Genomic DNA, 13,125 nt, shown 5'->3' on the forward strand with positions numbered 1-13,125 from the left:
TGTTTTAATATTAGTTTCTTAAGAGTTATTCCTGCTTGTGTGTGTGTGTGTGTGTGTGTGTGTGTGTGTGTGTGTGTGTGATGTAGTGTGTGGAAGTCAGAGGACAATTTTATGGGCTTGGTTCTTTCTATCTTTGTGTGACTTCTGAGAATTGCACACAAGTTATCGGGCCGGTGAGGCAAGAACTTTCATCTTCTGAAACATCTGATGAATACTGTCTGATGCTTCCTGTTAATGTCTAACTCTCCAACTCTCCAAATGTTCATTTTATCTGATATCCACCCTGTGTTCAGATTCCTCCAGTTGTTCTCCAAATCGCCACACAGAATTCTGTCCAAATCAGAATCTAATCCAGGGCCAGACTTGCATCTGGCGGTTCAGTCTCCAGGCTGTACTAATTGGCACAGCTTCTTGTTTCTCTGTTACTGTGGAGATGATCTCACTTTCTGGACCTGCGCCCTTACGGGGTCTCATGTAGCATCTTTTCTGTCTGTCTTCCCCTCAAGTGCAGGCTAAACCTAGGGGATTGCTTTCCACTAAATATTTGAGGCTGGGGTACACTGAGGCATGCTGCATATTTTTTATGTGTTTGTGTGCATGTGCACTTGTGTGTGAAGGCCAGTGGACATGTTCCTCTGAGGCCATTCTTTTTGAGTTTTGCTTTTGTTTTGTTTCCAAGATGGCCTCTCTTATGGGATAGGTTTCACTAAGTAGGCTAGGCTGGCTGGCCAGAGAGCCCTTGGGGGTCTGCTCGTCTCTGCTTCTCCAGTTCCTGGATTACAGATGCATACCACCATGCCTGGCTTGTGTGTGAGAGAGAGAGAGAAAGGAAAAGAGAGAGGGAGAGGGAGAGGGAGGGAGAGAGAGAGGAGAGGAGTTAAGATGCACGTGGGCACAGTGTGTGGGTGAGTGTGAGTGAGTTCATAGAGGCTAAATGTCTTCTTTTATCCCTCTTCACCTCTTATACTGAGGAACTTGCTGAACTTGGGCATCCCTGTTTATTCAGCTAATCTGGCCAGTTTGCTCTGGCGACTCTTATCTCTGCCTCCAAGCTGCTGGGATTAAGGGTGGAACACCATACCCAAATGGCTTTTATCTGGGTTCTAGGGACCTAAATTCCAGTTCTTACACTTGGATACCAAGTCTGTTACCCAGCAGGCCATCTCTCCAGTCGCTGGCTTTTTTTTTTTTTTTAAATAAAAATGTTTATTTATTTATATCTTATTTGTATGGGTGTTTTGTCTGCATGTTTGTGAGTGTACTTTGTTTATATAGTGTCCCTGGAGTGCTGAAGAGGACATCAAGTCCTCTGGGACTGGCGATACAGATGATTATGAGCCACTCTGTGGGTGCTAGAAATCGAACCCAGGTCTTTGGGAAGAGAAAAAAGCACTGGGCTATCACTGTGGGTTATGAGAACCAAATTCAGGCCCTTATGTTTGCAAGGATCATACTTGAGTGGCTATCTCTGTAGTGCCAGATGTATAATTTCTATTAAGTCACTCTGTGGGTCCCGGTGGCTTGAATGCAGAGAGGTCCTCCAGGTGGGAAGTTAGGCAGGCAGCTGCAGCTACAGCTGCTCACTAAAGGCCTTCTCCATGGTTCCCACAGCAGGGGCCCCAGTAACACGAGAAAGTCCAGTTCCAAGAATTTTATTGACATGGTGGATGGTAGATGGACTGGATGTGTACCCGCTCCCCACTTAGGTGGAGAGGGGCTGACTTAAATAGGGAAGAGGGAGGGTAAGGAATATGTAATTGGCTATACCCTCTGGCCTTTAGGTAACTCATTAATATGGAAATCTCCTGACCTGTAGTCATGCCTCTACCTGTGTAGGTGACACCTTTTTGGGAAAAGCTGAAAAGACTGAATGGCACAGATCAAATGGAGGCCTTTGACTGCCTGTCAGGACCCTGGGTTCTGGGGGCGTGGCAGAACACCTGCCTTTGCCCCATTGGGGTCAGGGTTTTAGGCCTATGCCATACCAAAAACCACGACACCCTACATGGCCCCACATCACTCCTTGGAAAACACAGAGCCTGGTTGACTCGTCTCTAGTGTTGCTGATCTCACCCGGAGGACGGAGATCTGGGAAGCACAGAACAGGAAATGACTGATTTCCCATCAGGCTCCATGCCTTGCAGCTTTACCCCACCACTGACATTTATCTCCATCTCCAGACAGCCCTCACTGCACCGCAGCACCTTCCAAGCAAGGAAGAGTGAGAGTGACATCTGAAGCATCACATGAAGTCATGGTACCAGGCTATGTTCCGAGCTGAGCGCTCACGCGGGAACTTACGTCACTCCAGGACTCTTTCTCCCCAGTTATTTGAGACTCATTTGACCCTGTGTATGAATACACAATCAGCGTGCAAATGGCATAAAGATTCTCACAAGAAATCTTTGGTCGGAAGTGTTCTGCATGGCGCTCAGCCTGGGAGGGGTACTGCCATGTCCTGTTTTGTCTCTTGCCTTGGCTTCCATTTGTATCACTGCAGGGCTGCACGTGCCTGGACAGGCTCTCCAGCACTGAGTCTTCTGGGAAAATGGTGTAGCATGAGGACAGCAACTGTGTGAATGAGCTGTGAACTGTCCAGGGCCAGCTACAAGGCAGCATCCACCAGGGCTTGTGTGTTGGGCTGGCTGAGACTGACCACGAGTCTGTCATGCCTAACACTGACTCTAGATGGAGCTGAACCAGAGAATGGAATTTATTATCTACCAGGCCGAGGTCTCAGAGGAAGGCAGAGGCAGTCTGTGACGATTATGAGCATTATGGGGTGTAAAGTGTTCCCATAGGAAGTTGTTTTGACCGTGAAGTTTTTAATACACTTCAGTATATTATTACGTATGTTTGGGATATTGAAAGCTGATTCAGACATTAAAGACTTGGAATCAGAAATGGAGCCTTTCATAAATGACCTGGACATTTTATTGTGTGTCCTGAGCATCAAGACTTGCACTTACATAATGGAGCCTTTATTTGTTTGTTTTTTTTCACAAGGTGTGTGAAAACCGTGTGAATCTATATGTCTTCGATAAGAGCTCCGGTCATACTGAATGTAAGCCGGACACTGTTAGTCTTTACGTGCTAGTGTGTGTGCTGGCAGTCAGTGGACACCGGGGCCACTCAGACCTCAATGTGAAATCCCAGATCCCTGATTACAGCAGAATGACCAGAGTAAGACTGATATCTTTTGTGAAGAGTGTGATTTTATTGAGCTAGATGTGTGAATCAATTCCTTCTCTTAGGCATAGGAGGTGTTCAGAATCTAATCCATCATTATTGGTATTGTTTTCCAACCAGTCATAGTTTACAAACAGTTTTAACCGGAATCTTTGTAAATATTGTAATTTTTGAGACATGGTTTCTTGGTGTAATCCGGGCTGATCTCAACTCTTGGTGATCTACCTGCCTTATCCTCCCTAGTCCTGGAATATAGGCATGTATCACATCCCTGAATTCTTTTTATGTATGTACATGTTCATATGTATACCAGTATGTGTGTGTGTGCAGGCATATGAAGGCCAGGGTACAACTCTGTTTTTCTTTAGATATAACCCTTTCCTGGGGACAGGGTCCTACCTGGAATTCAGAGGTTTGGGAAGAAAAGCTGCCAGCAAGCTCTAGGAATCCTCTGATCTCTGCCTCTGCACACAGGGATTACAGGTGCACCTTACCACACCTGGCTTTTTTACATGAGTTCTAGGGGTTGGGCTCAGGTTGTTTAATCTTGCTTGCAAGGTAAGCACATGTCCACTGAGCCATCTAGGCAGCCCCTCCCTGGAATCATTGTCCTGACTTGGACCCTCAACTATTTGCTCCTGTTAGTCAGTTTGGTAAGAAGCATCAGGACCGAGAACAGTTGTAATTTATGCCAAGTAGCTTTATAGAGGGAATTACTTTTTAATTATTATTTGGCACTTTCATAATTATATTTTGATCATATTCATTCCCTCCCTTTGTCTCTTCTTCTTTTGCTTTAGTTATTATTGTTGCATGTATATATAGATATAAGTATATAAAAACAGCTGAGTCCATTTAATGTTGCTTTATGTATATGTTCTTAGGGCTGACCACTTGGTACTGTATAACCAACCAGAGGGCCAGTCTTTCTGGTTGGTTAGCTGACTCTTTCTTTTAGTAGTCATTGTTCTCTGTAGCTCCTCATGTAGGGTAGGGGCTTGTCAGATTTCACTCATGCATGCTGGGACATCCACCAGTGTTGTCATTGCTTGGGGTCTTGTTTAGGCGACCAGATTGTTAACATTTCATAGGTACACCTTTCCTGTGCAATTAAAAGACAGAATTTTGCAGTGAATCTCCTGGTCCTCTGGCACTTACAACTTTCCTGCCCCGTCCCTTATGTGCCTGAGCCGTTGGTGTAGCTGTAATAGTTGTAGCTGAGGCCCATACCTATGGATCTTCTCTGCATTTGACTGAGGATGGCTTTCTGTAATGGCTCCTATGTGCTGCCGAAAGAAGCTTCCTTGATGAGGGTGAGAGCTACACTTGCCTGTGGGTGATAAGGATTCAGGTGGACATCATACTGGTTAGGGAAGTGACAGTAAGTCCTCTAACTTCTTAATCACTTCAATGGGCTGGCAGGCCAGCTAACCCACCAGAGAGGAGGGATTCATTGGAAGAGTGGCTCCCCTCTCACGCACAATCAAAACTTGTACCCTTGGATGCGCAGGCTGCCTTTAGAGCTGAGGGAGGTTCCTTAAAGCTGAAGACAACCTGTAGCAGGATTGAACCTGAAGGGCTGCTCTGCAGTCACAACTCCCCGGCCCCACCCATCCTGCCTATGCTGCATGCAATTAGAGGATTTGATGCATATAAGAATTTTTTTGTGTCTAATGAATCTTCTGACGTTTAAACAGTAACAGGTGGAAAATGAAAGGCCTCGTCTTCTGGTGATAAGTTTTGGTCCATGTGTGATCAAGGCTTTTGAGTCTGTACAAGTCATTCATTATGAACAAGGCTTGATGAAATTGAGGATGTTCACGACTTCATTTCTCCACTTCCAAAACCTCCTCCTACTCTCCCACCTCTGTGTCTGGGGATTAGTACAAGCATTCCGTACCCTTAGCAAAGTCAACCAACCAGAAGGTCTTACCACATTCCTCACATGCACTGTAGAGTTAGGCCTACAGTGTTTGTGTACGTCCCTATCTCCGCCTATCTCCGTTTAAGAGAGTCCCTGCTACTTCAGAAGACTGGAGTTTGAAGCCCAACAGTCATGTCAGGTGTCCATAACTCTAGCCCAGGAATCTGCAGGTACTTGATCCCACGTGCACATACTTAAATAATTAAAAATAATTTAAAAAACGAATCTTTAAAAAAAATCTGTGTTATATAAGAGAAGTTTGTGTACTGTTTACACTGTTATTTACTTGATATCTCACTGGTATTATAAGTAATCTATATGTATAGATTATGTATAGGGGACAATACATATAGGCCACATACAAGTATTATGCAATTTTCTATGAGACCTGATACTACAGGTTTGGGTGCTGCACGGAGTACTGGGACCAGCCTTCTGAGAATGCTGAAGGACGGCCATAGATCAGCTGGCCACCGACCTTCTGTTATTGTGTGTTAACTTTCATGGGCTGGGATTTCTCAGGGCAGGAGAGACAGTATAGAGTCCTAGCCACTAAGCTCTGCACATAAATATTTGTTTGTCCTTTGTGCTTTTTCCTAGAAAAAACAGAGTCCGAGGATCAAGACGTGGGTGAGTCAATCTATGTTAGTCTAAGAATCCTCCGTGACACTCTCTCTAGTAATAGATACGTCATTTTCCCCCAAAATTTAGTTATCTGGGGATACCTAAATGATCATTCAGAGAAAGGAATCCTTTTCTGGCTTCTCTTTGAAGTGGGTCTCTCACTGCCAAGTTGTAAATGGTTCTACCGGGAAGAGCATCCGCAGTCACCGTGATTATGTGACTCTACTCCCCTCCCCGAATCTTCCAATTTCCACTTTAGTTTAGGGCTTTGGCACGCAAGGGGTCCTGTTCAAATCTCTTTCCAACTGAACAATGATCTCCACCATCAGACTTTGAAGACACTGGGAGTATCTCAGTCCTTTGTGTGACAGCTGGCTCTCATCATAATTGGTCACATAGACCTGGGTCTTGTACTTGAAGTGTGGATTTGGATATCGGCAGTTGGGGTGGCTGCCAGTCCATGAAATAACAGATTTCAAAGCCTGTCCCAGACCAACCGAGTCAGAATCCCATCCTCACGAGATTTTCAGAGGCTAATGTATCACTGGAAGTGTGAGCAACACTGAATTCAGGAATTCACCATTACTCTCCTATACGCTCTTACTACCCTGAGATACAGAAATGGGAACTGGCTGTGAATTCTGACATTTACTTGGATCCCAAATTTTTAACTAGAGGTTTGGGTATGGCGTAAGATTGTTAAAATTTGTTCTATCAGTAATCTGGAAACAATAAATGTGTTCACTATGGAAATAAGGATGTTAAATAAATGTATTAATTAATTTTGCTTATTTTTATGATGTACTAATAAACTAAAACTTCACATTGTACCTGAGAAACACACACAATTATTGTCTATTAAAGTCATTACAATTCTAAAATATGATTATATATATATATATATATATATATATATATATATATATATATTCTACCTCTGTTATCAAAGTACCTTTGTTATCTTTTGTGCACTTTATCTACCAAGATTCTAAATGTTGTTCTCACACTTAAATACCATTTACAGTTTCAAATTTTCGTTTCTTAAATTTCTAAATTTGGTCCCTTAAGATCCTGCAAGGTAGGTGATCAAAGTGGTTAGAGGCTATTCTGTAAAATTTCAGACACTGAGATCGGAGATTAAAAAGATAAGAGATGATAACATGGAAAGAAGTAGGTACCAAGTTTGTCCTCAGAAGCCCGTAAATTATTCTAACTTAAAATGGACCACGAGGCAAAACATTTCACTTTTCAGTAATGGTTGGAGTTTTGCTTTCATTCATAAATCTTAGCCTCCCAATTAAGAGAAAGCAATTAGGTCTATAATAAAATCCTCATTTTTCTGACAAGGTTTTTGAGATAAATGAACCAAGGATGAAGAAGCTCTGTATCCTGGTTATAACATAGTCTAAGAATAGAGGGGCCCTTGAGTGAGGTGTCTCCTTGGACAGAAAGGAGGCCAAGGGCAAGGCCAGCAGAGATGTTGCCCGAAGCCACGACTCTTTCTCCCAGAGTAGGGGTGCAGGACCACCCTGGCATAAGCAAATCCTCAGCTCCTAGGAACATACCTGTTGCTGGGAAACATCCTGAGCGCATGAAGCCTGGAAGTCAGGGTGTGTGCCCCTGTGTGGCATGACATTGACTGCCATTTGTCTTTCCTTTTTAAATTGTTCCTTCAATGTTTGCATGTCTTTTTAAGACTATAGTGTTAAATAAAGTATAAGTGTGTTAGCAATATAAATGAATTTAGATAAATCAGAGTATTGAACATATGTCAGTTGAGCTTAACCAATAGGAAAAGTTTTCAACAGACTCAAGTCCACCATAGATTCACTGGTAGCCTTCCTGACCACTTTTAAAATCTGCCCCCCCTCCTTCCTTTCTTCCTCCCATTCTTCCCCATCTCTCCTCTCCTCTCCTCTCCTCTTTCCCTCCCTCCCTCCCTCCCTCCCTCCCTCCCTCCCTCCCTCTCTCCCTTTTCCCTCCTTCTCTTCTTTCTTCACAAGTTCTCATGCAGCCCTGGCTGGCCTTGAACTCACTATATAAACAAGGCTGGCCTTGAACTCCTGATCCTTCTGCCTCTACCTCCCAAGCACTGGAATTACAGGTATGTGTCGTGTTCCAGATTCCTTCTGTCCTCCTAAAGGAGTGGGTAACTCTCATCCTCTCTAAGGCTGCTACCTGAACTGGTTGTCCCACCACCATCTCAATTTAAACTTGCCTTTGTTGGCCATTTAACATTGAACGACTTCAGACCTCAGTCCTAGGAGGGGAGTACCTCTCCCTCCTGACCATATTATCCCATTTCTTCACAGAGGCTGCTTTGTGGCCTGACCTCTCCTTCCTTCTGAGTATCTCTCTCATGCTCACTGGTGTGATGTGTGTCCCTCCATGGAGCAGACTTCTATATTATTTCACTGCTCTAGAATTTTGTTTCTCACTCTAGGTTAAGGAACATTAACACAGCCAGTCTTTGAGAAGTGTATTCCTGTGGCTACCCACATATGCCCTGACTCTTCCTCTGTCTCTGATGTCTTCTTCTCTATCTGGCGGCTCATCTGTAGTAACTGGGTACTGAGCGACCTCAGGATGTATCCAATCTCTTTCCTACTCAGGATGTATCCAATCTCTTTCCTACTCAGGATGTATCCAATCTCTTTCCTACGTGGCTCCCTCTGGCCACTTAACATTAATTCCTTTAATGTTCCTCTCCAGCCTGGTTTCTCTTTCTTGATCTGGATTTCTTTATTGACCTTCCTGTCTCACCGGAACTTAGTCCATCTGTGATAAGCCATTTCTCACCAACTCCTCTGCAACGGAGCCAAGACCTTGATACCACCAGCTGGCTTCCACAGGCTCTTGCCTTAATGTTTTAGATGCAGAAACTATCTGGAGCCCATTTTCCTTAGAGCAGCCAGATGATTCTTGAAGTCAGGATGAGGACAAAGCAAATGCTGACTTGCTATTTAAATGTTCACAGCCCAGATGGGAATGGTTTAACATTACTTTTCCCTTTAATTACACTTTATTTAATTTAGCCAATTTTAGTCTGTTAGTACATAAATATTAGCAATTACAAGGTTGAAATATATTAGCTCAGCACAGAATATGTCATCTGAAGTATTGGCTGTTGACCTTCTACCTCAATACTGACACTTTATAGCTGTCTCAACTTTAAAATATTTTAACCTTGTTTCTGTCTGCGTATGGATATTACCAGATTTATGGTACCATTTTTAATGAATGAAAGAAAAAAACTGACAAGATTATTTGTATCTTTAGTATTGTTAATTTTGTGTCACCATAATTTTATCTACCAAGTCTAATTTTATGTGGATTGAATGGTATTTTGTGATGTGTCCTCATTACCAAAATGCCAAGGTTAAAATATTCTAAAATTTTAATTGCTCTTCTGCCCCACTCAATCACAATGACAGTGTTAGCTGTAACTGTAGCAATAAAAAATTATTGTAAAAATAGATTTGACTTCAAGCATGGCCCTATCTCCAGGAGCTAGTGTAAATGTTAAGGGAAAGGACATGTTTCCTGAGGCAAAATCTATTACATGAGGCTGACTTCTGGTTCATTAGGAAAACTCTCTGCCTTTATCTTTGAGCATATATTCCATATGGTGATATGGTATGTTTTTCTCTCTCAAAGAGGGAGGGCTGCCTGTTGGCACAAAATGTAGTCATCAGAGATTCCTCCTGTGTGTGATAAGGAGATTTTAGAAGGTTTAACTAATGAGAACATGGTTTTCTGCCTACTTTTCTTATGACTAACCTCACTCTCTTCACTTCGAATGGGTTAAGTCATTGAAGAGTGCAAATCCCTTATTGGTTAATTTTTAAAATGGCTTGGACTAGTGCCTAATGCTTTAAAATTATTAAAATCAAATAACAGAAGGCTAGGTGTGTGTGTGTGTGTGTGTGTGTGTGTGTGTGTGTGTTGTGTGTGTGTGGTGGGTCATGGGGCACACTTCTAATTCCAGCACTCAGGAAGCAGAAGCAGTGGCAGAGGTAAATCTCTGTGAATTTGAGCCCAACCTTAATCTACATAAGCAAGTTCCAGCCTAGTCACGTGACCTAGAGAGACTTTGTCAACACACAGACACACACACACACACACACACACACACACACACATATACACACACACACAGTCAGACAAACAAAAATCCCTAAACTAGACCAAGTGACTACTCTAAAATGGAACTGTCCCTTTATGACAAGAATAAAAGAATTGCAGCCAGACCACTGAGGCTTGCCATTGTTCATGTGATGATGCTGGTCATCTACCCAGAAGCCTTTTGGGGATGGTTCTGCATTCCCTACTTTACAGAGAAGGAAACTAAGCCAGAGAGAGCTCATATGCTTGCAGTTAGACACAATAATGATCAGATACAAATGTCAACAAATTTTAAAAGACTTGATACCTTGTTTTCAATTCAGAATGATTATTTGATTCCCTGACTTAGGAATTGAGACAAACTTGTAATTTTTGCACACATATCCTTACTACATAGAGAAAATAGAGAGGAAGTTTGAGGTATTTCATTGAGATGGGCCTCAGCCACATTGTCTACTGTGTGACCAACCAAACCCAACATGGAAACAAAAATATATTTTTGTATATCACAGAGGCCCTGGCCCTAACCCTTCACCTGTGAGAAACGTGTGTAACTAGTGTGTAACCAATGTGGGAGACGTGTGTAACTAACATGTAGCCAATACGACTGCAGGTTCACTAGTGACTCTGAGAACAGCCTGCATTCGCAGTGCCCAGAGCTCCGATTCCTATCGTTTGAAAGCAGTACTTAGCTGCCCTTCCCTCCCTGCCTTTCTTCCTCTCTCCCAGCCATCTCAGATTCTTCTATCTCACCCCTCTCTGATCTTGTCTCAAATGATCTCTTGGGGTGATACCCAGCTTCCTGCTTGAGCTCTGCCAGGAGCCTCAGATGTGTGAATCTTGGTCAAGTCTTCTGAGTATAATTTTGTAGAGCCGCTCTGGCTTTTGCCTTCAGAGTTTCGTTATGTAAGTCTCTCCCCAGCCAATGAGATTGGCTCTGCAGCTCACTGGTTACGCTTTTCTCTGACTTTCATACAAAATGGTTTACGTGGGCTGTGTCCATGACCGAACTACAGAAGCAGTCATTGGACAGAAGTTTAGCGGAACGGGGTGGGGGGTGGGGATTCTCCTCAGTCTGTCAATGCCGTGGATTGTGACCGTGAAACGCAGATGCTGAAGAACTCCCATACAAGCCGCTCATATGATTCACTCTAAGGCTGGGCAAAGCTTGGGTCCTAAGACTGCACTCATTTGAGTTCGTCTTCTTGGATTTCACTTTCCGTTTCATTTTGGTGCCATGCCCCTAAAGCTGAGCGTCCTGTAGCTGCTGTTAACAGACAATAAGAATACCTTTTTGTGCAAAAGGGACCCGAAGCCCTAGCCCATTTTTCCATCTGAAATTCAGAATACAGACATAGTATCAGCAACGTATCAACAGATTAAGTGTCTTCTTATGTACTTGACTTTGCTCTGGTTAAGAACAGAACAATTTATTGCAACATTCAGAGGCAGAAATATATTTGCATGAAAATAGAGGGGATAGCATTATGTTAAGTGAAGTAAACCAGGCTCAGAAACACATATAATACATGTTATCTCACCTGGGGCATAGATAGAAACATGTATCTGTCTGTGTGTGTATGATAGTGTACATGAAAGAAGGCAGAGAGTTTCAGGTGAGGGAAAGAGGCCAAAAAGAGGGACCAAAAGAAGGTAGCAGTCTGCATGTCATGTTGGAGGGCAAGAAAATGGGCCAAAAACGGGGAGAGAGAAGACTGAGGTAGTGAGAGCAAATAAAGACAAATTATAATCATGTATATGTATGAAAATAGCATGAAATTGATCTCTTGGCATGCCAATAAAATAATTTTTAAAATTTAGGTCAAGAATTTGAATATTTATATTATGTGGGAGAAATTAACCTGTAGATTTTCAAGCACAGACCTTTGGCCACCTTTGCAACAGGAGAGTGTGCTTGAAAATATTTTGATAAACTTGCTATCCCAGCCCAAGTCAGACTCAGCAGGAAGGGGAGCTAAAAGTAGGTACAGGAGAACTGTTTATGTAGAGACGTTACAACGAGTAAACGATTAAACTGACATTTGTTCTGTAGAAGTCACTCGGCTATAGATGGTGAAGTTGATGCTCTGGCTTGAGTACAGACAGCCTGAATTTCTTTCCTCTGCCAAGAACTAAAGCGTTGCCTATAACTTTAACTTCAGCAGCCTTGCCTGCTTTTGGCTGCCAGGCCTGGCTTAAAGATTCTGGAAGGGCCACGGAGGAGCAGAATTTCCCACACACTGGATGATGCCAGTCAGGAAAGTCTAACCTAGTCAAGTACTTTTAGCTTCTTATTTGATTTTTTAAAATTGTTTTGTTAATAAAGTAACGAGCTCACTGTGTTTTTCTCATACATGTGGATGATTCCACTTTGTCTCATCTGTCTTGATCCCCAACATACTCCCTTACATGATTTTTATTCCTTTATTCATTCATTCATTCATTCATTCATTCATTTGATTGCTTTGTTTATTTAATCTATTTATTTACTCTGTGTGTATGCATGTGTGTGTACAAGTGTGTGTGCATGTATTATACATGTGTATGTGCATGTGTGTGTACATCAGTGTGCATGTGTGCATATGTGTGTATGTGTGTGCATGTGTGCATGCATGTATATATGTGTAGACGTGTGCACATGTGTGTGCATTTGTGTGTGCATGTATGTTTACGTACACATTCATGTCACTATTTATTTGTGGAATGACCTCTACCAGCTGGTTGTTCTTCAGTGATGGGTCCCTGAGGGAGAGGAAGGGGGATGAGAAAATAAAGAAAATAGAAAAGTTAGGACTTGGAGGTCTTGCATGAGCTGACGGCTTATGCCAAGCAAGCTTATTGATAACCACAGCATTTTATGTCCTATTTGCAGTGAGGAAATGGAGCAGTGTCAGCAGAAAACTATCATATAATGGGATAACGTCAGTAGGAAGCTAATCAAGCAATGTTACACAAAGGGAACTCAGGGTATCTCAAGTGCATCACAGACAATCCACGAAGAGGCCTTCAGACAGATAACGCCAGTCTCTTTGGGAGGCAGGGAAGTCAGATTCCCAGGAACCTTAACTCCTTCAAAGCCCTGGCTCCAGCTCCAGCTCCAGCCCCAGCCCCAGCCCCACCCCAGCCCCAGCCCCAGCCCCAGCCCAGCCCCAGCCCCAGCCCCAGCCCAGCCCCAGCCCCAGCCCCAGCCCCAGCCCAGCCCCAGCCCCAGCCCAGCCCAGCCCCAGCCCCAGCCCAGCCCAGCCCAGCCCAGCCCCAGCCCC

At 43.3% G+C, this 13,125-nt stretch overlaps 1 long non-coding RNA gene across 1 annotated transcript in view; it reads left to right on the forward strand.

The window, feature by feature from the left end:
• The window catches only part of LOC143442162 (uncharacterized), a 115,114-nt gene that overhangs the window by 43,620 nt on the left and 58,369 nt on the right, over positions 1 to 13,125 (forward strand). The window contains exon 2 of the long non-coding RNA XR_013110180.1: positions 5,714 to 5,743. This is a non-coding gene — a long non-coding RNA (uncharacterized LOC143442162). The remainder of the gene's footprint in view (positions 1 to 5,713; positions 5,744 to 13,125) is intronic.

Source organism: Arvicanthis niloticus, chromosome 4 (genome assembly GCF_011762505.2).
Source record: "Arvicanthis niloticus isolate mArvNil1 chromosome 4, mArvNil1.pat.X, whole genome shotgun sequence".
Classification (NCBI taxonomy): Eukaryota; Metazoa; Chordata; class Mammalia; order Rodentia; family Muridae; genus Arvicanthis; species Arvicanthis niloticus.